We start from the raw sequence: 25207 nt of genomic DNA, 5'->3' as shown, positions 1-25207 counted from the left end.
TATTGTATCTTTTTAGCATGGTTTTACTTGAAAATAATGATAAAAGGTTACTACACAGTACTAAAAGTGAAGGTAACATAAAGGAGAAGACTTTGTACCTTGACAAGCTGCCTTGTCTTTGATAGATCACAGATCACAAAATATTCTGAGTTGAAAGGGACCCACAAGGATTGTCAAATCCAACTCTTAAGTGAATGACCTATACTGGGATTGAACCTTGGTGTTTTTAGCACCATGCTCTAACCAGCTGAGCTAATCTCAGGGAGAGGTGATGCTTCCCATTCAGTGGTGCTATGTCCAAAGGACTCACGGTGGCACACAAGAAAATTTGTTTCTCACACCTGAAGACAAATAGGACATTTGTGAGCAAATGCAGAAAAGCAACTTCCTCAGGCCTCTTTCCTGAGTGCCAAAACCCATGTGTGGAGCGGCTGATTGACTGTTTGAGACAGCAATGCAATTCAGATGAAAGATTATCTGACATTTTAAATATCTGTAAGTTTAATATAACAGGTAAAATTGTCTTGTAAGGATATTATATATATGGAGTCACAGTTTTAAAAGGTGATAGTAACACAAGCAATTGACTGCCATGTGGAGTACGTGCTAAATGATATCTTGCGTGATAATGATGGTTCACTTGGCAGCCTGACAGATCCCTGGTCCATTTATTACAACACTGAAACTGAAGTTCAGGAGCTGCTGCCAGATGGCATTGGCACTGCATGGGCATGAAGTGGCAAAATTCAGCCCTGTGCAGAGAACCACCCAGTGCTGGCTGGCTGCAGGTGTAGGGTTGGGAGCCATTGGCAGACACCTGAATTCCTGCTCCTGGTTCCTGAAGATGTGCTGGCTGAGGCTGGGCCACCCTGCACTGTGGGTCTGTCTGTCTGTAATGGAAGCCAAATGTGCAGTTTGGACACGGAAAAACACATCTGAGAAGCCCTCTGTTAATGGTTATCACTGTGTCACTTCTCCCCACTCAAAATCACATCAGATGAGAACATAAGAGATAATGAATTGCGCAAATCTTTTTTTTCTTTAAAACATACATATTTATCACTTGGCTTTATTTCAGGTTTTGTTACTTTCTTTTGTCACAAGCTATTGATTTGACCAAATCTTTTGGTAAGCAGAAAAATATAAGCTTTGTAGCAGTCTTGTTACCCTGAATAAAAAAACCACCAACGGGCGTGGAGCAGGAGCCAAGGATTTGCTGTGTTCATCTCTATTTGCTGGAGAGTGAGCTGGAATTTCACATGGTGTGTTCAGCAGCAACTACTCAGCATCGCCTGGGAGATTGTAATTAGGGACATTCCTCCTGCATGATGTACAGCCTGCTCTCACAGCAGCGATTCTCTTTCAAAATCCTCATATCTGTCTGTGGGTGTAAGACTTTGTTTTCTTAAGTTCTGTATGGCTGTTTTGAAATAGGGTTGGTTTTGAGGGTATGAGTGGTGAGTGGGCTGGGAGAGGACAGGTATCTTCAGAGGAAGTGGCAGCCCAGTGTGGCCTTGGGGACGTGGGGCAGATTCACTGCAAGGCGTTGAGGAGGTTGATTTGGACTCCAGTACCTCCATGCCTACTGCTTACAAAGTAACAAGGCGTGGGTGCTGTCCCCTCTCACCCAGCCTGTGGCTGCTGTGGGCTTGCAGAGCACCTGAGGGTATCGGGGCACTGAATGTCCCCTGCTGCAGGAGCTGGCACCGGGGGGTCAGCAGCTCAGGGTGCCTTCTTCCAGGGTCTTGGACATTTCTGTGCAGGAGAATGTGGCCTGTGTACAGCCTGTGATCGGAAGCTCAGCCCAGCTGACATCCTTCTCCTCACAGTCCCTAAGCCTTCAGCAGAGCCACAGAGGAGGGGGGAGGGTCTGGGGGCTGTGCAGAGGTCAGGGCTGGACAGGGTTGGGAGGGGGCTGGCACAGGCTTTGAGGCAGGGAAAAAGGGCACAGCAAGCTAAAGTCTGACCCAGAAGAAGAATCCCGTAATGTCAATCACTGCAGTTGCCATGATGGCTTATGTTTTATTGAAGAGAGAGCCCGAGGTGGTCTCTCTGAGCTTGGTGGACAGTTCTGCAATTGTCCAGTGCCTGGGCTGGTCAAGCCATGCCTTGCCATGGGCTTTTCTCATGAATAATCACCCACAAAGAAAAAAGCCTTGTCTGCTGCCCAGATGAGGTAATGGGGGGTATTACTAGCATCCAACAATGCTCTGCTTTCTATTAGAGCCCCCTGCTCTCACAGGGGATCCATGGCCTGATCTCTGCTGCTTACATGCTAATTCTCCTACCTTGTAAACTTGGCCTTGCCACTTCTCCCATGATCAGGGACTCTGATGAAAACAATGCCCTGATTGCAGATAAAAACCTGATAAATTATAGTTCCTTGAGTCTAGAGTACAGTGAAATGTTATGCAAAGAAAAAGAGCGAGAGACCATTTCAGAGCCTTTTATGGTGATTCATCTGGGAAATTATCTGGGAGCAGATAATTTAATGCTAATGGCTCCTTTTTTTCCCCAGTGTCATTGTCAGATGATATTCCAGCATCCTCTCTCATGCAAAATGGGCTGGGATTTGCTTTGAAATTCTTCAGTTACACAGCCAGTGAGATGAGTAATGAGCAACAAAGATAAGGAAATATTTTGAGGAGGATTATGGTGCCTCCCAGAAACTGAATTTTTTGCTGACTGGGTGTTATAGAGCAAAATCATAGTCTAGGGACTAAATACTTGGTTGGTGTTAGGTGTTCTAACTACAGCGAGCTTAAGGAATTGCACTTCATGGGAACTCTAGATGCAGCAAAGGCCATGTGCGCAGAGAACAAGCAGGAAAAGTACTTGAGGATGGGAGACAGAGGATGGGCAGAGGAGGGGGAATAGTTTATGTTATTTTACTGGAAGTGCTGAAATTGTTATTTTGCCGTGTAAACAGTGTTTAATTTTTGAGCCCTTTTAAATGTGGTGTAGTAGAGAGACCGGTGCTTTGTTAGCATGTGGTGGCAGAAGCCCATTAGGCAAGTGATTAGAACACTTGGCAGGGTGGGGGAGCCTGATTCCATCTCATCTCTGTAACACCAGCATGCCCTCGCTGCCTCTCGGATTTTTATTTCCTCCTCTTGACATATGCAGCTTGCATGACCAGACATCCAACTGGCCCAGATTCCTCTTGGAGATACGGGAGAGCTTCATCCAGTTCCTCACTCCAAACTGGGCTGGCAATGAGCAATTTTTCATCCAGGTGCAGAATGTACTTAGTTTTCTCCTCAAAATTTCTAAAATGTTCCTAGACCATGTGCCACAACCTGAGTCTGCTCTTCAAGTTACCATTTCCTGTCAATGCTGAAGAGCCCACAATTTTTGACATTCATGCTTAGAAAAAAATGCCCTTTTCAATTTCAAACAAAGCATTTCCATGTTATTGCACCCTCTCCAAGACACTCTTCTGCCACCTCCAGCTCCAGTTCTTTTTGGGCAATAATTGAAACTAGTTGTATGCCATGACTTGGCATATAATAGAAAATGGCCTGAAACAAATTGAAGGAGAAAACGCATTTGAGATTAGAATGACTCCAAGGTGTTAACACGTGGTTGTTGCGCCATATCTTACAATGAGTGACGATACAGGCACACAGCTGAGGTGGTGAGACACACTGACAAGCAGTTTCCTTCATGTCAAAAAGTGATGTTAAATCACAGCTGTTATTTTCATGCCAGATGGACCAAAAATCCCCAAGTGTGAAACCTCTGCAGATAGAGGAAGCATTACATCCAGCTGAATATGTATTTTGCAATGTCTTGACTTTTTTTCTGCAGTTTTCACTAATTTATTTCAATTTTTTTGTAGCTCTTAATATACTACATAGCATTTGCCTCTAACTTAATCTTTTCTCAGGTGTGCAAACCTCCTGATGGAGAGTATTGTAATTTTCTATCTCCATGCACAGCTTTGAGACATTATTTTGCATTCTTAAATCCTTTTAAGCTTTTTTTCCGTATTCTTATTCCCCTGTGGTACAAAGAAAAAGTCAACAATATCATTTCATTGCTAGAAAGTAAATTCATAAATTCTTTGATAACGAAATTCACGGAAACACCTTTGTCCCTTTTTTCTTCTTCTTTTTTTTTTTTTTTAACAATGTTTAAAAATGTTTAAACAAGGTAACAAGTGGGAAATGGGAAGATACGTAAGAGCTGTTTTATAATCAACTCTCTGATACCTGACCTGTCTTCAAAACAGCAAGAATCAGTTTTGTGCTGAAGCCTTCCTGTTTTTTTATGGCTCTAGCAATCTTAACTGTAAATAAAATTTAAAATGACAGATGTGAAAGCCTGCAGAATAATTGCTGTTAGGGTAAAAAGCTGGTAATGGATTTGATGCTGATCCTGTGATTTTTCTGGGGACAGGTTTGCAAGCCTGGCTGATATCCTATATCTATGTTTTCTGCTATTTTAGATGTACTCATAGACAATGAAACATGCTTTGAAAAGAATTGTATCCTATGAATGTTTAACAAGAAAGTAGAATTTAACTGACGCTCAGGGAGCGCCTTGGGCCTCATGCAGAGCTGTGGTGCAGCAGTGGGTGCAGGTCTTGGCTCCTCTCACTGGGGGTGCTGTGGGCTCATGGGAGGGCCAGAAGCCAGGAGGAGTGGATGTGACAGAGCTTCAGATTTTCTGTCCTCAGTTTTTCTGCCATATACCCTCAGTGCAGCAGCTGGTGGGCTTTTCGTTGGTTTCATGCTCCAGGGGCAGGTCTCCATCTTTCCCCCAGACTGAATCCTGTGGGAAGGGCTCCACCATCCATCCCACTCCTGGGCAGATGCTCTGCCAGGGGGTCTTGTCCATTCTCTCTTTAAAAATTCAACATCCAAAGGCATAATGTATAAGAATAATATAGCAGAAATATTACAGGTATGAGTATTAAGCAGAGTGGTATTACTGCAACCCTAGGGTATATCACCTTGTCCCGCAGCCGTAGGAAGGAGAGAAGATCCAGCAGGCAGGAATTGTGCAGCAAGATTGATTTATTTAATTATTTTACAAACTCTTTTATAGACTTTTTTCTTCATAGTCTAATTGGACAAAGGATCAGCCACCCCTTGGGCGTGATTGGCTAAAATCCTAAAACATCCATTGTCAAAATATTTTTCTATTGTACTGTAAACAAGACTTTTCAAGGCTGTAGGTGTCTGGTTGTTTACAGAACCCTGCTACAGAACCTCTTCTGTGAGAGAGAAAAGTCTCTCACAGGCTTAGAAAATAGCAAGAAAATCCTTGCTAGCAGCATTTTTGTATCCACAGAGTGGTACTTTAAGGTTAAATACAGCAGCTGGACGGTCCCAAACAAATTAAAAAGAAGATGGGCCCCATGGCTGAGACAGGTTGCTGCCAGGTATTCCCCTATGCAGTTGCTGTGTTTCTCAGCTCAGTGTGATGTGGCCGGGGTTGGTCATTCAGGTCCTCATGCTGAATGCAGCACATGCCTTGCGACACTCAGAGGTTGTCTAAAGCATTGAGTGTGACCAACATTTCTGCTCTGGTATTTCCTCAGAGTAGGAACCAGATAAACACCTGCTGCTTGCATGAACCTGTTGTTCCTTTGAGGCCTATCCAACTTGTGTTGCACACAAGTAACACACGTGTTTTAATTGAATTTGGTGAAATTGAGAAGTTTGGCAGTATGTTCTGTCATGGTTTATGCAAAATTCCATGATAGTTCTCCTTCAGTTTTTTGCCTTCATCTTATAGTATTCTTTGTTACAGTCATTTGGTTGAAGGCCACTATGAGCAATAAGAATTAGCTGTGGTTTACATTAGCATCTGTAACAAGATTTGAGATGACTAAAGCAATTTTCAGTGAGTCACTGGCATACCAGTGCTGTGGTGCAAGTGAGGGCTTGACTGGGGCTGCACTAGCACTGGGAGCTCTCTGCAGGCAGCTGCTGTCCACCAGGTGCTAGGCTTTGAATCTAACACACTAAAAAAGACTCAGGCAGCTCTTCTGCAGAGCTGGGTCCCACAGACCCAGTCAATCAGTGTTTAAAATACCCCATTGCTTCTGCAAAGTCAGGGACTGTGGACAGGTCAAGCAGTGAAACTTGCCCCTGGTTTCAGCACAGGCTTCAGACGTTCTTTGTGGGAGGGCATTGGGGATGCTGGAGAGCCTTCGTTGCTTGGGATGGGATGGGATGGGATGGGATGGGATGGGATGGGATGGGATGGGATGGGATGGGATGGGATGGGATGGGATGGGATGGGATGGGATGGGATGGGATGGGATGGGAGCAGCTGGGAGCACTGCAGTGTGCAGGCATATGCCTGCTCTGGGAAAAAAAACCTGCGCCTGTGAGTTAAACATTCAAAGGCAGCTCATTTGACCAGTTTTTTGGAGAGGAGTTCAAGCTGTAGAAGGAACACCCTGCACTTTCTAAACCACACTTCATTACTTGAGACTATGTGTTAAGTTTTAAAATCTGTTTTGACAAGCAGTTTGTTGGGCTGCTTCAAATAATAAATAATTCAGCATTCCCCCCAAATGTTTTTTGCAATTAATAAAATTGTGTTTATGACATTGAAATAAAATATTAAAGACAGAGTAAGATGACTGTGAGTAATACAGCCGTGAATCTCATTCACAGCTCTGTGATCTGCTGTTCAGCAATGCTTCTTTCACTGCCTCTTGTTAGTTTTGTGTTTGCAAACTGCTTTGACAATATTGGAGAAGCACAGGGCCAGGGCAGAGTGAGGGCCCTGGTGCCGCTCTTGACCAGTGCCAAGCTGTTACTGGCGTTAGCAGGGCCACAGAGCAAACTCTGGCTCCTGGGTGTGAAGTGCTACTTCACTGCCCTGTATCCTGGGCAGAAGGAGATATTCACCTCCAGCAAACCCTTTTCTCCCTCAGGCTTGCCAGGAACTTGTGTGCTGCTGGATGGATTGCATTTAGGTGGTGTTGTAGAAAAAACCAATATTTTAAAAATATTTTTAAAATATTTTTTACTGTGGTTTGTTTTTCCAAATGTAACGAGAAACTAGGTTCTAGGTTGGTGAACATGGACCTTTAGAAAGGTTATTTATGTTGCTCACCTTGTAGCTTGGTTTATGTACACTTTGCTTTACTGTGGTTCCCAGTGGGATGTTCAGCCGGTTCCTTCTCCTCGCCCCAGGCAGCACAAGGGAAGTGGCCACGTCTCATGGCTGCATGCACACAGGTTCAGAAGAGCATTCCCAGTGTCCAAAAGTGAGTGCTTTTTTCAGGGGGGCCTTTGCAGAGGTGGGTTTTGATTCCAGCCACTTCTCCAAGGCTGTCTTCACAATGTGTCTCACAGGGCACTCCTTGGGCTTGAGCTCATGGGAACTGCTTCAAGGAAATCCCATGGCATCTGTCATAAAAAGGCAGTGGGAACAAGGGAGATGAAATTTCTACCTTTTCTCTGGCACCATATAGTTTAGCTTCCTAGGGATGAAGTGATGCCTATTTATATATTCCCCATGCTACGATGTGACAGGGTACAGCAGACAGGGAAGCAGAGCGGCTGGTCTTACAAATATAAAAGCCTGAATGCTGAAGGTAAGCATTCACAGCAGTTTTCCTGAGCAGTCCTTCTTTAAGGCTAACAGTATCTATAGATTCCTATGGCATTTCCACTGCATTGGTCTGCAGCATGTGATGCTTGGTGTTGGCAGACTGGATGCAATTTATCTGAAGTAAGGAGCAGTCTGTGTTTGTGCTCCAAAGACCTGACTCAGCAATTTTTCAGCCCTCCCTTATCCTTGGTTTCATTGGGAAAGTGCTCTTCCTTTATCATTGTGAGCTGCGCTCTAGCTGTGTAACCTAAATAAGGAGTGTGGTTTACACTTCCTCTTACCTGTCATTGGTTCCAGCAGAGACGGTGGCTTTCTTGATCTTTCCTCCTATGCAGGCAGATCCTTCCCATCAGCAGAGTACAAATGTGGCCAAGTTAAGCACTCAAAACACATTGATGCTAGGGTGGAAATTTTCTGCACAAAATTAACCTGCATCCTGGCTGTAAATCCTGAGAATGCAGGTCTAGCGGGGAGAAATGCACCAGGAGCCAAGGGAAAGGAAAGCCCAGCCTCAGCAACCAAAGAGATTGTCCAATTATTGTAATAAAACAAAAAAATGGGTGATTTTCTGTAGTTTCACCTACAAAACCAACTGAGTTGCTATGGCCAAATTTCCAAAATGAAAAAAAAAATCATTAGGCTGAAATTTTTTTTTTTACCATTCTTTAAAGTTTTAGCTTAGAATAGTGAGGAGAGGAGGTTGCAGCAGGCAGTATCAGCCAGCAGCACTAACAGACTGCTCCTGCCCCCACATATGCTTCCTAAATAAGTTCATTTCAAAGATTTAATCCATGATGTAATTGAGTGTCTGTGTGATTTATGTTTTCTTGACATATGTCATCTTGTGTCTGCTGGGTCGGTCCTTAGTGCTCCATTGTTAATTCTCTGAGTGTGACTCTGAAGTTACCTTGGCACATGGATGAGCTGTCACAGGGACTGTGCTCCACCAGCAGTAAAACATTCCAGAATGAAGTGGCAGTACACCACCCACTTTAAGAAAAGCCTCCCTTGTTTTCTCTGCCACAGTAGCTTCCATTGATTGATTTCAAAAAGTTGATCAAGTTTTAAAGAACAGGGCTATCAATCACATACTTCAGGCTATCCCAGGCACAGGGTGTATTTGTGACTATCTGAATACAAACGTGTTGCCAAAACATCTGTCCCCATATGCATGTGGTATAGCAAGATAAGAGATGAAGAGTATTATTTGTTCTAACTGGGAGGGGTTTCAGATCTCTGGAGACATGTTGTCTGGAAGAAAACAACAGAGAAATTAAGGCATTTTCAATTAAATCTAATTTCAAAGTGTTAATTACTAGTTGCTAGACATCAGATAAATCTGATAATTTATCAGTCAGCCATAAAGCAAAGTATTGGCACAGTGGTACTAGATGTCCATTGTAGTTCACTGGGGAATTAAAGATGAGAGGAATGCAAGTACAGTGTGTCCTCTCTCCTTATTTTCTTTCTTTCTCTTTGCTTACGCTCTCTATTTATTTGCCTGTAGAGAATGAATGGCTGTTAAGTGCTTTCTCTGCAGCGCCTTAACTTGTTACCTTCCATTCAGAAACATTCCCAACAAAAGGGAAAGCAAAAGGATCAACAAGGAAAACTTGCAGAAAGCCTTGTTTTCATTTCACAGACAAGATATATAGAAAAGGTGATAACTCAGGTATTTGCATTTAGAAGAATATGAAAGGAAACTCAGAGATGAACAAATCTGATTTCTGCATGCTGTTGCTGTTTTCTGTACATCTGTTCAACAAGAGAAATAGTGAAATAATAAAGGATTCCCCTCCAGCCTGTAAGCATGCATAGCACAGGGAATTCTGCTCAATCCCACCTAATATTGGTATCTCTTTTGGCAGCGTGATTGTAGTTTATTGTCTTGATTTCATTTCAGTTGTTGTTTGAGCTTAAAGTTTCACTAACAATGCAAAAACACTTCTGGAAATCAGCCATGTGCCTGGGTGCTTGCTCCATCCCTGCAATGGCTTGGGCAGCATGTGCCCCTGAGCCTTTGCCTGCTGCTAGGCCAACATGAGGAAAAAGAAAGAAACAGATTGTTTTACTCTGTGTTATTTCTATTTCCCACTTTTAATGGTGAACAGATATTTTGTCCTTCTGTCCATCTCTCCTTGTAAGTCTTCCAGCTATTCTGAATACCTGAAAATACTCCCCTTGCTTAAAATAGAAGAGAAGGTAAAAAGGGAGGGGGAAAAAAAGCACTACTGCTTGTGGATGGGGGTAGCCAAATCCCATCCCCACAGTATTAAAAAATCCTCCACATTGTCTTCCCTGTGCTTTATTCCCTGAGAAGCTGTAGCGCTGATGCTGGTGCAATCCCTGATGTTCCAGGTACCACACTGTTTTCCCGACTGGGGCTGTCAAGAGCTCCACGGTGTTGGGGCAGAAGCTGCACTTGCTGGCTTGTTCTGTGCTGAACTCACTGGTTAGAGGTGCTGAGTCCTCCAAACCAGCTTCTCTGATGGGAGTCTCAGTGCTTTATATTGCCGTCTATTACACAGGATGAGTTGATCTCCTGGCTGGCACATTATGTATTAATGTATTGCCCTTTAGTGATTTGTTGGCGAATAAATTGCCAACAATTACAGCAATTGGGCTGCCTTCCTCCTCCCCAGACCGTAGCTTTCTGCTTAAACCAGGTGAAGCTTCTAAGGGACACGTGCACAAGCCTCACCACAGAGCCACGTGCTACAAGCATTGTAAAAGCCCCTGAGCAGCACTGAGGTACCAGACGAGCTCAGGCTCTGGCTGCAACCTGCTGCATCCTCACCACTGACTGCCCCACGGAGCTCGGAATGCTCAGGTACAATAAATCGGAAAACGCTTCTCGGGCAGGGATCTACAGTAGGGCAGGTTTTTCACCATCTGTTTTTCTGGATTTACTCAGCTGTTCAGAAACTAATGCATTTGCGAAGTCTCTTGAGCTCAGGGTTACATTTGCCAGTAGGAGGGACAGTATTAGGCAACACTGTCTTATGGTATAGTGTTATGGTTGTGTTTTTCTTGGGCAGAGGGTAAATATTAACGTTGTCCAATTTCTTTGAGAAAGGCAGCTGGCAGATGTTGTATCAGACTGTTTTCCCTAATCTGTTGTGTGTCAGGAGCTGCCGCTGCATTGGAGCCTTGCAGAGGAATGGGGGGGTGCGAGTGGGGCAGCTCCTGCAGCGCTGGCCCATGCACTGGCACTGCTGCACAGGAAATTATCTCTCTCCCTGTTGGCACAGAGGTTGTCTGTTTTTTCCAGTGGCTACCACAATTAATGCACTGTGTGCAGTGTAATAAATTGCTGGCCAGATAGGATGTTCTGGCAGTCGCAGTGCCGAATATCACAGATGCTCTGAATTCAGTACCCAGAGACAATAAAACTGGGCTACTCCTGATCCACTGGCACAGCCAGGACCTTCCCATACCTGTGGTTTTGTGTAGGATCTCTTTCAGTTGTTCACGGGTAGTGCATTTGTTAAAATGGTTTGGTAGAGATAGTTCCCATCTCCTTCATTATGAGTTTTATGAATAAGTGGGCACCCAAAGCAGTGTACACCTTCCATTTCCATCATGGCAGGATATATGCCCCCAAACAGAGTTTTATGGGAAACTCAAATACAAGCATTTACATAGAAATTTGACTGACTTTTCAAAGAATTTTCCTATTTGATATGCAACGTTTTTATCTAAATCTGACTTTTCAGTGTGTAAAGGAAATCAGAGCAAACATTTAGCACTAAATAAATTAGATACACAATGAATTGTGTTTCATCTGCCAGAATTACTCATCACTAACATTTCATTAAATGCTCGTCAATAGGTTTACAATTAAAGTGGTCTAACAACTTTCCAGTGATTCCAGGCAAGGCCCAAAGGCACAGAGAGCAGCTACACAGCCTCTGCTGGGTGTCAGCATGTCAAACAGCAGTGACTGTGCCAGTCCTGCTGCTGAGTTAGTGGGCTTGTCCAGCAACTACCCTGAGGGATGCTGGAGTTGTTTTTCCTATTAAGTGAATCCATTAATGCAGGTTTATTACTGGCTATTTTTAAGGAAAATCCCAAATGAAGCTGTAAACCATATTTAACTGACATAATGCTTTTCCTTACTCCTCCCTGTATTGGGTTTGCATGGCTTTGATAGCAGGGGGGCTACAGGGGTGGCTTCTGTGAGAAGTTACTAGAAGCTTCCACCATGTCTGGCAGAGCCAGTCCCTGATGGTTCCAAAGATGGACATGCCGCTGGCCAAGCCGGGGCCAATTAGAAATAGTGGTAACACCTCTGGGATAACAGATTTAAGAAGAAAGAAAAACCAAGTTTATGGTGCAGTTGTAATTTTCCAGTCAGAGAAAAGTGTGGTGAGTCCTTCCAGGACCTGAAGAGACCCTACAAGAAAGATGGAGACTATTTACAAGGGCCTGGAGTGCCAGGACAAGGGGGAATGGCTTCACAATGAAGGAGAGTAGTTTTAGGTTAGATATTAGGAAGAAAATCTTCCCTATGAGGGTGGTGAGGCCCTGGCGCAGGGTGCCCAGAGAAGCTGTGGCTGCCCCATCCTTGGAAGTGTCCAAGGCCAGGCTGGATGGGGCTTGGAACAACCTGGTCTAGTGGGAGGTGTCCCTGCCCATGGCAAGGGATTGGAACTGGTTGATCATTAAGGTCCTTTCCAACCCAAACCATTATATGAGTCTGTGATTAGCTCTCCCTTCTGAAGAAAGCAGTTTTTCAGTCTCATGTGGTCTGGAGAATGTACAAATACATATGTGTAAGTATGTACACACACATGAATGTATACATGTATAAAAAGAATACATCAATGTTGCGTACTGATCACTAGACTGACAAACCCTCTTGATGAGTTTGGGTGATGGTCACATCTTACTCTGTGAGCAGCTTTCCCTGGCAGCTGGCTCAGCATGGGGATTCCATACTGAGGACCTACCACACCCTCAGGTACTTCAGTCCCACCATCAGTCTTAAAACATCTTTTCTTTTTTATTCCTAGTATCCTTGCATCAGTAGGATATTTAGGGGGTAAAACAGGATGTGAACTAAAGTGGGTGAAACCATGAGTGTAATACTAAGGCCACCATCAGTCTCTCAGGAAGACCCCATTTGCTCCTTGTTAATGCCATGAGCTCCCCAATCTTGAGCCATCCTTCCTGAAAGATTTGGGAGCAAATCTCAGCATTTTTGAATACCAAACTTCAAATATATTCTAGAAGTTAGAGATTAGGTGCATTCTCAGGTGTAGAATATTTTAAACAAAACTTTTCAAAGACCTGCCTGGAAAACATCTAGGTAGCAGCTTTTTGCAATTTAGTGCTATTTGTATATGAATGTGTCCTAGCCTTAATATAATAAAAGATAACTGGTGACTTCAGGATACATGAAGAAGAATATGGCTTCACAAAAACAACACTAGGAGCTAATTGCAAGACCAGTGGGTTAGAACAACACTAAGCTGCCAAAAATCCCTGGATAGTTAGTTATTCATGGTGAAATGAAATCCAGCAATTGAGTGGGGAAATGTGGCTGTAATAAAAATCATGCCTGGAATATTTATAGAGAAGTTTATCAAACAGAGTTCAATGAAAAATATAGTATTAACACTTACAGGCCTTTAGGACAATCTTCTAATTTCACTTTGAGCTAAATCATCTTTATGCAGCACCAAGTTCATTTCAGCACGCCATGTTCATTAAAGAAAAACAAGAAAAGCCTGCTTAAATAGAAACATATTTAATGGACTCCCAGACTGGGGCAGAACAAATACCTGCAGCAGTACTTACGTTGTGTTTTCTCTTCTTTGGCTCATATGCTTTTGACAGTAGGCAGGGCTGTTTTAGAAGGCTTCCCCTCTGATGTTTGCTGTAGAGGATTGGAAATAGTTGGCTCTTTTCCTAGACAAGATTTAAACAAGAAATATTTGGGAAATGTTTCTGAATATATTTTTTCTTCCTAGAATATGTCTGTTTTGCATAGATAGCAAAAAAAAAGGGAAGAGAAATCCCCATCTTCTGCTCTGAAAACTGGTAATCTTGTGTTTAGCTTGTAGATAGGAGGAGCTATAGAAGATGTAACATTCCACAGAGTTCTTATTTCATTCACAGAAACATATATTCCTGACAAGTTAAAAGACACTTTCACCACCTACTCTTGCACTGTGCATGTAGGTGGTTCAGCTCCCAGATATCTCTGTGCTACATCTGGAAGAGGTTTCAAATACACATATTTATCATCATCCACAGAACTTTGGTCCTCCTTCCCTATCCTATAGATGCTTTCAGCATCACTGAGCCTTTGCCTCATATTTACTGGAACATACAGTGTTGCATACTTGGTAGTGTGTGTGGCCCCCCAAATCCTGGGATCAGGTCTTCCAGCCACTTCTCATTGATGTGAGTCTGTTGGGAAGACCCACTGTGAAAGGCTGAAATGCTACCTACCAGCCAGTCTGCCTGAAACTTCTCCTTTCTGGCAAGCGCCATTCAATTTTGTCCTGTTTAATGTCTGTGTTAGAGCAGAGGCTTCCTTTGCTTTTTGAGGTTTAATGAATGAATCAGGGCAGGGTGGTTCTTTTGTCATGAAGGGAAAGCCACCACAGCTAACAGACAGTGTCAAATGCTCCTTTGATGCCGATTTGCAGGCAGAATCACCTTTCTTTGCTTGCATGCATTCCTTTGCTCCTTTTCTTTATCCCCCATTTGGTCTCCTAAAGTCATTTGCACAAGCAGTGCAGCCACAGTGTTTTTATAGTCAGGTTCCTGTGGCTTTAAAGGATTTATGAAACAGGATTGCATCACACACAGGCTCACCCAGCACGCCATCAGCTAAACAGCCAATTCAATTAATGAGCAGTAAAGATTGATGGTGGCTCAAGAGGATCATTAAAGGCTGTGACTGAAGTCCGTTTTCTCCAGGTGATGCTTAATCTGCTAATCCAAAAGGATCCATCCATTTTCTGTGTTCTGCAAGGAGGGCACTGCCGAGCTCAGCACTACCTGATGTGGCATCACTGACCTTTGTTCATGTATCAATACATTCCCTGGGGAATGCAGAGTTTTTCAAGACTTAAGCTGCTTTGCATATGGCTTAAGAAGATGTTTTTCTTCCTGCCCTGAGTGAACCCAGTCACTGCCCTTCTGGCTCAGTTAGAGTTGCCCACCACTGTTACCGACCTGGTACATGTGGAAGGGGAGGGAAACAAAATCCAGCCAGTAAAACACTACCTTTTGCTCTGTGTATACTGTGGCAACTGAAGTCTAATAAAAAATTGGACTTCTGCTCTGGACAGCAATCTATAGACTAAATAAACCCTGGACAATCAGAACACAACAGTAAAAAAGCAGCTTCTAGTGCCATTACCTAAGATGATCCAAGGGGACAAGGTTTGACTGGACGAGTCTCGTGTTTTATTCGACCAGCCAATGTAACCAGCAAACAAGGCAGACCCCAGAGGCTCAAGCACTGGAATCCCTGTGGGTTGCAGCAGGTGTGCTCAGCTCCCAGGCTCGTCCCATCTAGTCACTGCAGGCTGTGTTTTCCAGGGAGCTTCTCACCGTTTGTTTGGATGCACAAACATTGCTATCATGTTTTTTTGCAGTGAATAAACCGCATTTTCATTTCGTGGAAACAAAAATGCCTTCAAAACCTGGAATGTCTCACAGCAGTTAGTTTTTGTTGTTGTTTCTTGTGCTTCTTTGAATATTTTACATTATAGTTGCTGTTTCCTTAAATATTCCCTGCCAAATGGTTGTGAAAGGGAGCTGCTTCAAATACTGATTTCAGATTTAGGCCCCCTTTATTTCTGTTTTCATGTTATTTTGTGAATAAGTTCTGATTTCAGTGAAATCAGTTGTTTGTTCCTAAGCATTCACAGGAAAGATTTTTAGACCGTGAATGTTTGCTTTTGAGTGTTTGCTGCAATTATGGGTCATTTAATTACCTGGAAATGTCTGTTCTGGTTGCATGGGGCTCTGGAATTTTAGGCTGCATCAGTGGAGAGGTAAAGTAAAGCAGTTTCCAGTGTGAAATTGAGGGGGGAGGAGCATTCATTTGTGCAAGACTGAAATTTGTGAGTATTCTACAAAATACTCAACCAGTGACTAACTGGTTCCAGTGAGTAAGAACACTCCTGTAGTATTTTAGCAAGCCATAATTATTTTATTTCATCAGTGTCCCAGTAGTTACAAAGGATTTTTCAAAATCTGAAATCTTGAACTTCTATCTTGAAAACCTGATCAAAAGGTTTTCACACCAGTTTGGCCTCTTGTTTTTCATCACAAAACACTCCTGTTCATTTCTCCCTCTCCAAACCCCGTCAAGCAGTGGGATTTCTCCAGCTCCCTCTTCTGTGTGCCTTGTAACTGTCAGCATTCAGGTATTTGTATGGTTATAGTCTCTTACTATTACTCAAAACCTTAACATTTCTCACTCCTTGGTGTTCAGACAACCAGTTTTCTATTCCTAGCAGCTGCATCTTCTGTATGCACCAAAATGAAGGGAGGATTTTTTCGAAGGCAATGACGTGCTCATGTAGCCTTGATGCTAGGGAGCTGGGCACGGAATTCTTGTAAGCAAGAGGCACCAAAAGTTCAAATCTTTCTATGCTGAGCTTCTGGTGATAACCTGTCTGCTGCTTTGGGGAAGGACTGTGACCTTGTATCTGCAGGCAGGTCTGTGCCTGATACCAGTTTTCTTACAAATTTTTCTGGGGATACTGAGAATATAAATATCCAGCCTAAGCTAAGATCTTAATGATACTGTCTTGTACATTGAGTTTAATTAGCCCGGAAGAGACCAAATTAACATAGATAAGAATGTGCCTGGATAAGCCATGGAGAAAAGTCCTATAAAAATATATGAAGGACTCCTTGTCCTCCTGTGTCTTAGCAGAAGCTGCAACAGCTCTGTGGTGGTGCTTACTAGGGAAAAGGCATGGCTGCAATGGGAGTCAAAAGCCAGCCTGGGGCTGGAATTCACAGGAACCCCAAATACTCATCAGGAGAGGAGCCTCTTGCTGGGGAGGGCTAAGTGCTAAAGGGGAGTGTAGATGTCCTGGACTCAAGTGGAGAACAGGTTCTGGAGAACCTCTTTTAGCAGTCTGTTGGTGTGTGCAGGGCAGACAGGTTAAGCCAAGCTCTCAGTAGCATTGGAGTGTCACCATGGCTGTACTGCAACCTCTGTATTTCAGTGAGCAAGGTAGGACAGCGAATATTCAGGATGAAACAATCTCAGAAGCAGTTGTGATGTTTGCAAAGCTGGAGCAGGCTATCAGCACTTCTGCTTTCTGTCAGTCTCCCTGTACAATTTGAAGCATAAATGATTTTACAAAGCCTTTACATTTTTGCATTTGGGATGAAATACTGTTGTGTTTGGTCATTCATCAACAGTCCAGCAAATTCAGAATTGCTGTTTGCTTGTACAGAATTTGTCAGCAGAATTGGAATAAATAATTTTTGGTACATATAAAAGTCCTGGTACTATTTTAGCGAGCTCTTCATGTGCACTGAAATGGACTCCTGCTCTGGCCTGGCTGTGATTCCTTGCCCAGATGAAGCAGGAGATATGGAAGTAAGGAGTTAGTGTCTAGCACTGGGATTTGCAGAGATACTGATGTTACCTGGTACTTCCCTCATTCCGGGTGCTGCAGAACCTACAGATCCCATATTCCTTGCGAGCCTGGAGAAGGTGGCTGGCAGCTGGTCCAGATGGTCTGTCCTGAGGGCAGGCACAGCCGCCGTGGCGTTGGAGAGAGCACAGACAGCCCAGGGGATCATGTACTGTTTTGAATTCTGTTTAAAAACTTGACAAAGTATTTCAGTGCTAGCACTGTGTGACAGCACAGGCAGCTGGTCCCCACTCCACATTACCAGCACAAGGAATAACATCTCCAACAAAGCAGATGAGAAAAAAATGTCCTGACTCACAATGAGAGAAAGTGTGCAGCTCTACTGCCAGTGGTGGGAGGGCTAAACTCAAAGCCCTGAGACTGGGAAGCCCAAATAGAAAGTCAGAAACCCAAAAAAATCCTCCATGCCAGAAACTTACCCAACATCACAAGCAGCAGGGAGGCTTTGGGCTGCTGTTTTCAAATCTTTAGTGCATCCCTTCAGCAAGGACATTTTAAAAAAGCAACCTAATGTGAAGTGACAGAAGGAGAGAATTTTTAGCTCAGATGTAGCCTCTGAAAACAGAATATACAATATAAAGCCATGAGTCTTACCATACCTGAGACCACACAGCTCTAGGTGTTGTATTCAGTGCTTGGTTTTTAAAGTGTAGGCTTAACCAAACAGTTTTACTCACAATAAAACAGCATGATGGTAATCTAAAATTACTATCTAATTTTAGTTTTCTGTGCATTTTTTTACTATTATTGCAAATTTTAATCAAGATTATTTCACGTCACTGAAGTTTCCTTAAGTTGTGTTAAGTTACCTGCATATTATATGGAAATCACAGAGCTCGAGCATGTAATGGTATAAAAATAGTAGGTTTTTTTCTTTCCACTCCTAGAATATCAAACCAGGTCCTTTTTCTGGAATGCTGATATTCTCTACCAAATCTCTACTCCCCTTTCTCACTCCCTTTTTTGCATTTGTTCTGTAAAGGTGTCACACAACAGTTTGCAGTGGTAGCTGCTGGAATCAGATTCTCTCATCAGGGAAGCCCAGCTAAAGGCTGGACTAATTTGTACCTTATGACCAAATCTTGCAATTATTCCATTTATTCAGATTTCTGTGAGTTTTCCATGGAAGCTGTCCACAAGCTGTGGTTATTCAGATTAGGCAAGCATTTGTCCTCCGGTAATGCTGATTGTATTGAGATAAGCCTGACATTCAGGGTTGATGTTGAGCCTATGGCTCAGCAAGCCTAAGCCACAGAAGCCAACTGCCCTTTTTATATCTGCATGATTGACATGTTTTAGAAAGCTGTTCCTTCTTCGAGGAAAACTTACCAAGGAAATAGCACCTCTGACAGCATTGCTGGCAGCATGGCACCAGCTGCAGGAACAAGAGACTCAAGCTACTGCTCCTGCACTGGACCAGGATGGAAGTTCCTCATGGAAAAGGTGAAAAAACTCATGTAAAGGAAAAAATAATATCTGAAATGAACACACAGAGAATATAGTGCTGGCAATGCACAGCTGTACACAGCTGAAATGCCATCTTTCTCATTGCTCCAGTTACCAGTAATCTAATGGGGCAAATTGTTCAGTAAAATGTGTCCTTTGTCATTCAGGTTTTGTGTGTAACAAACAGAGCTGTCGTATTGCTTGCTTGTTCTTCTGTACTCTCACTTGTTCTGTACTTTTGTGGCTTTTCCATTTTTGTGCATTTTTTTATATTTCATGCAGACGGCTTTTTCTTCTTCACATTTATAACAGATCTTAGACATCTTACTGTTAAGAACAGTTTTCTTAATCCATTTTTAGTTTTCCGTTTCTTAAGTAAATCAATCTTGTACAGCAATCCAGGAGGGTCTTCGCTCCATTTCATATTAAATTCTAATTGAACGGCAACACATTGTAAAAGAAAAACCTGGTGACCATCTTTCAAATGGCTTCAGTGTTTTAATCTAGCAGTGCTTGATGGAGGGCTGATTGCAGGAGGGCTGCAGTGAGAGGTGCTTGCTCTCTCTCTTGTCACACATGCCATCAGCTGCTATCCTGCTGCTCCCCAGTGCAGGCTGCTCCTGGTCATTTCGGCAGGGCTTGCATTTGTCTTCTGCCTCAGGTGTTTTCCCAGATCGAACTCCATCACCAGAACTGCTCCAGTAACTAATTTTTCTCCAAGATTTACAGCAGTGGGTGCTGCTGAGGGTGCTGGGTTGGTGAGGAGCCTCCCAGATGTCCTCCCCATCCCACTCCTGAGACCCTGTCCTGCTCCTGCCCCACTGCAGACCTGGGGCATTTCTCCTTCTTGCTCTTGTTTGGGCTGTGTCACTTCCCATGCACTGCTGTGAGCTCACATAAAGAGTATAAAGACTCCAGGGCATTAAGGACATACTTTCTTTAATATGAACCCCTATGGGAAGCAAGAGCAGGTATTGAAATTCTGGTGGTGGCTGCTGGATGTTTCAGCTCACAGCCACATTAACTACCCCCATATTAGAATAAATCTCTTGAATGAGAGGTTGGTATTAAACCTTCGTCTGAGCAGTCCTAAGGCTAGAAGAGTCACCTCATCCAGTCAGACCATTTACTAATTTTAGTCTTGAGCTGAATTCTCCAAACTGGACAAAGTCTGTGAGTAACAGAGCTCTTTGTGGTGCTGCAGTAGGCTGGCTGGTGGCTTGGCCATTCCCCCGCAGGCTCCAGGTTGTCACTGCTTATGGTAAATGGGTTGCCTGGATGGCTGTGTGCTGCAGCCTCTTCCTAGACCACAGCCACCCCATTTTAGCACTGCACTCACAAAATGAGCTCTGCAAAACACATGCCAATCCCTTAGTACATGATGCAGTTTTCTCTATATTTTCATTTTATTTTTCTGACCTCAAAAGAGGTTTAAATCCTGTTTAAATCTGCACTATCTCTGTATCCTCCTGGATTTTCTCCCTCAAGTAACAGATCATCGTTTCACAGAGAATCATAACCACATGGGGGACAGGTGCCTGAGAGGGGAATATTTTAATATTTGTTTTTAAATTATTCTGGTCAAATGGATCTACATATCAACTGTTTAACTTATCAGCTCTTAAAAAATGTACTCTGTGGAAGGTAAAGGGAAACTTGGTTTAGCCTGAAGGACAGTAGAGAAGTGTGACTCATCCCTCAGGGATAAGATTTTTCTTTTCAGTCATGAATGAATGCACTGTAGGTTAGGCAGGAAGGTGAGTCAGACAGTACATGGCAAAAAAATTTAACTCAGAAGAATGTTCTTTTATTGACAGCACAAATTATATAAGTAATTTGTTTTAAATTAGTACTTTCTTTAAAGGAATTAATGGTTCAGGAAAATCACTTTGGTTAGAAGTTTTCCTATTTTATGAGTAGATCTGCTTCTCCTAGCCAGTGTGTCACGCCACTCCCTCCAGCTAGCACAGAAAGATGCTTGCAATTACAGGAGCTATCAGCTCCTTAATGATAAGGATTTTAATTTGGCTGCTTCTAAGACATGCCATGAATAGAAATCACAAGGTCCTCAACCCCTTCTGCACAAATTGTAATTGCAAGTGAAACTTCAGCAACTAGTTCACAAGCTAAATCCTCTTTAAGGTACTGGATGTGCTTGCTGGTGAGGCCCTGGGGAGATCTGCAGGGAGGTTTCTGCTGGCAGAAACCCGTCAAAATGAAACCCTCTGTGCCACGCTGGGGTTCAGCTGTGCTTCTGGAGCAGCTGCCCTATGCAGAGCGTGAGGGGAGGCAGTGCCGTGCCCTGCGCTCTGTCCTGTGGGGCAGGGACAGCCCAGCTCTGCGGTGCCCAGGTGAGTGGCATGTGGCCTGCCCGAGGTGCTGCCTCGCTGGCACTGCTGCCACCAGCCTCTGGCCTGCAGGGAATCATGGCAGGATTACCTGGCTTCAGGACTTCTCTTGCTGGCTTTTAATCACTTAATTAAGATAAAAGGACACAAAATGTGAAATACGATCATCAAGCAAAAGACATCTTAATCTGCAGATCAAGAATGGTCGATCCTTGTTATTTCTTTCACATTTGCCGTTACAGTTTGATTTCGTTCTGCAGCTGTTTACCTAGAAATATAGGCTTTTTTTTAAGGACCTCTGGTTTTTTTTCATTCTACAACAGGACCAAAGATGCATCCCCTTACTGCTAGAGTGCAAGAGATTTCTGTGCTGCTACATCCAATAAATATTTTTAACATAGTTCCATCTCTTTCAGCCGTTCTGAAACAATTAACAGCCCTATTTGGATTCTGAACCATGCTTGCAAGATGGCATCAATGCCCATGTCTACATGAGAAAGGTTTGTCCATGTTAAGGGAGGAAATAAATTACTTCTACTCTGATAGGGACTTAATTTTTAAATGTCTTTGAAAAAAGCAACCTGTATCAAGAGCTTCATTTCATATATGACTTGAGGCTTCCCTGGGCTGCCATCACCGGTGGCTCCGGGAACAGCAGGGAAACACTGGCCCATCTGGCTGCCACAATTAGCACAGGCACATGCTGCCTTCCCTTAAGTACTGTGCACTCACTGTGGCCCTAGAGGGATCCTTCCGCATGTGCTCCATGTGCTGCAGACGTGGAACAGCCTTGCTGCGGTGGTCCTTCCTCCCACTCTCCTCTGCCACAGATCAGTGAAACAAAACCAGATTTCTGTAAATAATTCAGATGAACAGGTTTTCTGTTTTTTGAATTTTCCATCCGTTTTCACAGCAGATTTCATACTGATTTTATCATTCTTTGGTTGCTGATAGTTAGGGGTTGATTACTAAGCAGGTTTAAAGCAAACTAATGATTACTAAGCAGGTTTTAAGCAAACTCTCTTAGATTTTTGGTGTGTGGAGGAGTTGATGGATTTTTTTTTTGAGACACGCTGAACCCAGATATTCACAAGCCTGAAAGCATCTAGGCACTCTTGGCGTCAACATGAGTTTGAGTGAGAATTGCAGAACCCTCCCCATGTCCCAGATATTCTTGCTGCTCAGCAGCAGCAGGTTTGGAGCTTGGAAAAACAGCATTTATTTTGGCTAAAGATCTCCTACCAGCCCTACTTCTAGCTGCAAGCTGATGCTCTGTATACAGTCCCATATGGTGTTCACTTTATCTTGAGAAAAGCTGATACTTACAGTCACCTACATGAGTGTTTGATACTATGTGCTCTCTGCCTGTGCTGCTGGAAGGTCCTTCCTACTTATTATTCATTAGTGAGTTACGAAAAATAAATTGGCAGTGTAAATCCAATATCTGTTGGAAAATAGATGTTGCACTTGTGCTTGGCATCCTTCTTGGCAGAGGCAGGAATGACAGCAGGTGGAAAATTCATCTCCTCCTGGTTATGGCCTTCACAGCCACCAGTGTGGACGGAGCATGAGATTGGTACACTGGACAGCAGGAATGTGCTTCAGGGCCATTAGCTAACCAGATTTCAGTAGCACAGCATTTATTTTTTTAAAAAAGAGATAATATACTTTACTGTTTAAGATAAAAAATTGACATTCAGATCATTCCTGAACTTAACAGGTTTTTTTGCCAAAGGAGTTTTATTTAGAGAAGTGTCTCTTTTGGAGCCCCAGTCTTTCAATTTTTCCTGATCTTTCACGTGGTGTGACTCTTTCCACAGCTGTGACTGCAAATGATACTGATCTACTCAAGAATTAAACATAGAAGGGGATTTAACTTCATGTGGTGAAAGAGAAAATCTTATGCTGATCTTTTATTTGAAGAATCCAGGTGCTGCTTCATGAGAGAGCCATCTCAAACCACTGTTCAAGCTTCAGATGAGCTTTTAAAAGCTTCTCCCTAAAATAGCCATGTGCACCGGGTGGTTTGCAGTTAAGACACCATGGCCCCCTGTACGCTGACTGGTTGCTGTTACCCTCCTTTAGCTGATAAAAACTCCCTGTTTACTACTCCAGCAACTGATGTTCCTGCCCCATCTACTTGGCCCTTTGCTTTCCCATCTCCAAGTGTAGAAGAAGGAAAAACAATATACAATGGTAGTAAGAGAAGCTGAGTGTCACAGAGTTTTAGTGCTTGAGTGCGAGGTTGATACATGCTACAGACCATGGTTTTCCTGTCCCAAAAGATTGAGGAAATGGGCTGGAACTTTCTTCTCTGCACATTTTGTTATCCTAAGTGGATTACTCCTGAGAGAGTTGCATCCATGTCCAGACTTTCTGAGACACAGGATTTGCAGTAAGCCAACCTTTTAACGACTGTGAGATATGGAAAAAGGCACCTCCCATAAAGCTCTGGTAACCTGCCTGCTGCTGCTCTGGGCATAACAGAGCTGACCACAGGGGCTGCAGGTGGGTGGCAAGGGAAGCCCCCATCTCTGATGGAACAGCTCTTGTGTGCTGCCTCACTGATAAAACTTATCAAGCTGGGGCAGGCTGCAGAGTTCCCCTGCCCAGGTGAATTCTGCCCATGTTTTCCTGGCAGACCTTAGCTCAGCTTTTTCCCAATTCTTGCAGACTCTGAAGGTAGCTTTGGCATGACCTAGTCCACCTCCTGCTACTCTACATAGTCTGACACCGAGGTAACTCTGCTTCATGGAATATCCAGCAGGATAGTCCAGCCACAGTGACAGCTTCTGGCCTCTTGTGATTTACTATTTGTTAGTGCTTTGGTGCAGTGAACACAACCATTAGGTGTCCAGACACATGTGAGTGGATTTCTGTTGGTGTGAATGTAAAGGAAGTGCTCCAGGCGAGCATCTTCTCATTGGGGAAATACCTACCTGTAGGGCTGAAATTGGAACCCTTATGTTAGGCTAAATGGGACTCCACGTGCCTTGAAATCCTCTTCAGCTATGCCCTTTCCAAACGAAAACAGACTAACAAAGCCTATAGCCCACCTATAAATGAGCAGAACCTGTTCTCTGTTCTAGGAGGAGACAATTAGACATAATTATTTGTTGAGATCAAAGATTAGCAGAAAATCCTGTCATGCTATTAGCCTTGCTGTATGCAGGGGAAGTTGAATATTAAAAGAAAAAAAATAATAAAATGAGAAATGGGAGGAACTAAACTGAGCTGTGAGACCATGGTGCTCCACTGCTGTATGGTGCAAACACATTCCTCGTTTACAACCCCCTTATGCTTTACAAATGACGCTGTCTCATAAACCAGGTAGTGAAACAGTGCTTTATTATCTCTGGTTTGGGGAGATGCTGTGCAGTGCAGCTACAAGGCAAGCTCTGCCCCTCCTGTCCCTAGGGCAGGCTGAACGCTAGGCTCTGCCTGCAGCAGCAGCAGCCCCAGCACCTGCTCATGGGCTACTGGAGTGTGTAATCCTCCTTGCTCTGCCAGGTTTGCCCCATGGCCCCAGTGGCCCCAGTGCTGTGTTCCCTCAGCTTCACCTGCCTGAGACCAGCCAGCATGGAGAGTGCCCGGAGCACCTTCCAGCCATTCCTGCACAGGGGTGAACCAGCCTTTGCTATTGACTTCAGGCACCAAAAATGGCAAAGGCTTTACAAAGAAATAAGTAAAAGGAATTCTGTGCTTTAAAAAGTACTAAAGTCTTGCTTTTTAGGTGTTAGCTCCTTTTGCTAAGAGGAGTTTTGCTTACTCATTAGTCAAATCCCTTCTGAAAACCCATTTATTGTGAAGCTGACAAATACTAATCTGCATACATCATGTCATTTCCTTTCCAGTTTACAGGGAATGGGATTTACATCTAGCTCTGAGATCTCCTACTGTGTGGGTGTCTTCTCTGAAAGGTTTTTTTTGCACTCTTTATTTGGTAAATGCAGGGAGCCAGAGCACTCTCTTCTCCCTCCTAAAGTGCCAGCCATATTGTCAGCACTGAAATGTCAAACCCTTTCTGGTTTACTGTTCCAGTGGTATTCCACAATGTGCTCACCACATATTTTGGTTTTCCACTGACATTTGAATAACCCACTCTGCATTTTCTTGCTTAATTCTTTGGCTAATGCTTCAAAAGAAAATTCTCCAGACTGTGCAGCAGTTTGGCATCCTGCGCTTGGT

The 25207-nt window shown here is 43.5% G+C and overlaps 1 protein-coding gene and 2 long non-coding RNA genes across 14 annotated transcripts in view; 2 read left to right on the top strand and 1 right to left on the bottom strand.

Annotated features, from left to right (window-relative positions):
- Nucleotides 1–25207, top strand: part of KCNIP1 (potassium voltage-gated channel interacting protein 1) — a 291334-nt gene that overhangs the window by 140031 nt on the left and 126096 nt on the right. The window lies entirely within an intron of this gene.
- Nucleotides 4175–13481, bottom strand: LOC138118400 (uncharacterized). Its single transcript, XR_011155110.1, has 4 exons — nucleotides 13384–13481; nucleotides 7863–8832; nucleotides 7081–7376; nucleotides 4175–4847 (listed from the first exon to the last, which is right to left on the bottom strand). It is a non-coding gene; the product is annotated as an uncharacterized lncRNA (long non-coding RNA).
- On the top strand, nucleotides 10345–23315 carry LOC138118401 (uncharacterized). Its single transcript, XR_011155111.1, has 3 exons — nucleotides 10345–10411; nucleotides 21436–21519; nucleotides 22840–23315. It is a non-coding gene; the product is annotated as an uncharacterized lncRNA (long non-coding RNA).

Source organism: Aphelocoma coerulescens, chromosome 13, assembly GCF_041296385.1.
Source record: "Aphelocoma coerulescens isolate FSJ_1873_10779 chromosome 13, UR_Acoe_1.0, whole genome shotgun sequence".
NCBI classification, from domain to species: domain Eukaryota; kingdom Metazoa; phylum Chordata; class Aves; order Passeriformes; family Corvidae; genus Aphelocoma; species Aphelocoma coerulescens.
The sequence above is the reverse complement of the archived record's forward strand: the minus strand, read 5'-3'. Positions and strand labels throughout refer to the sequence as shown.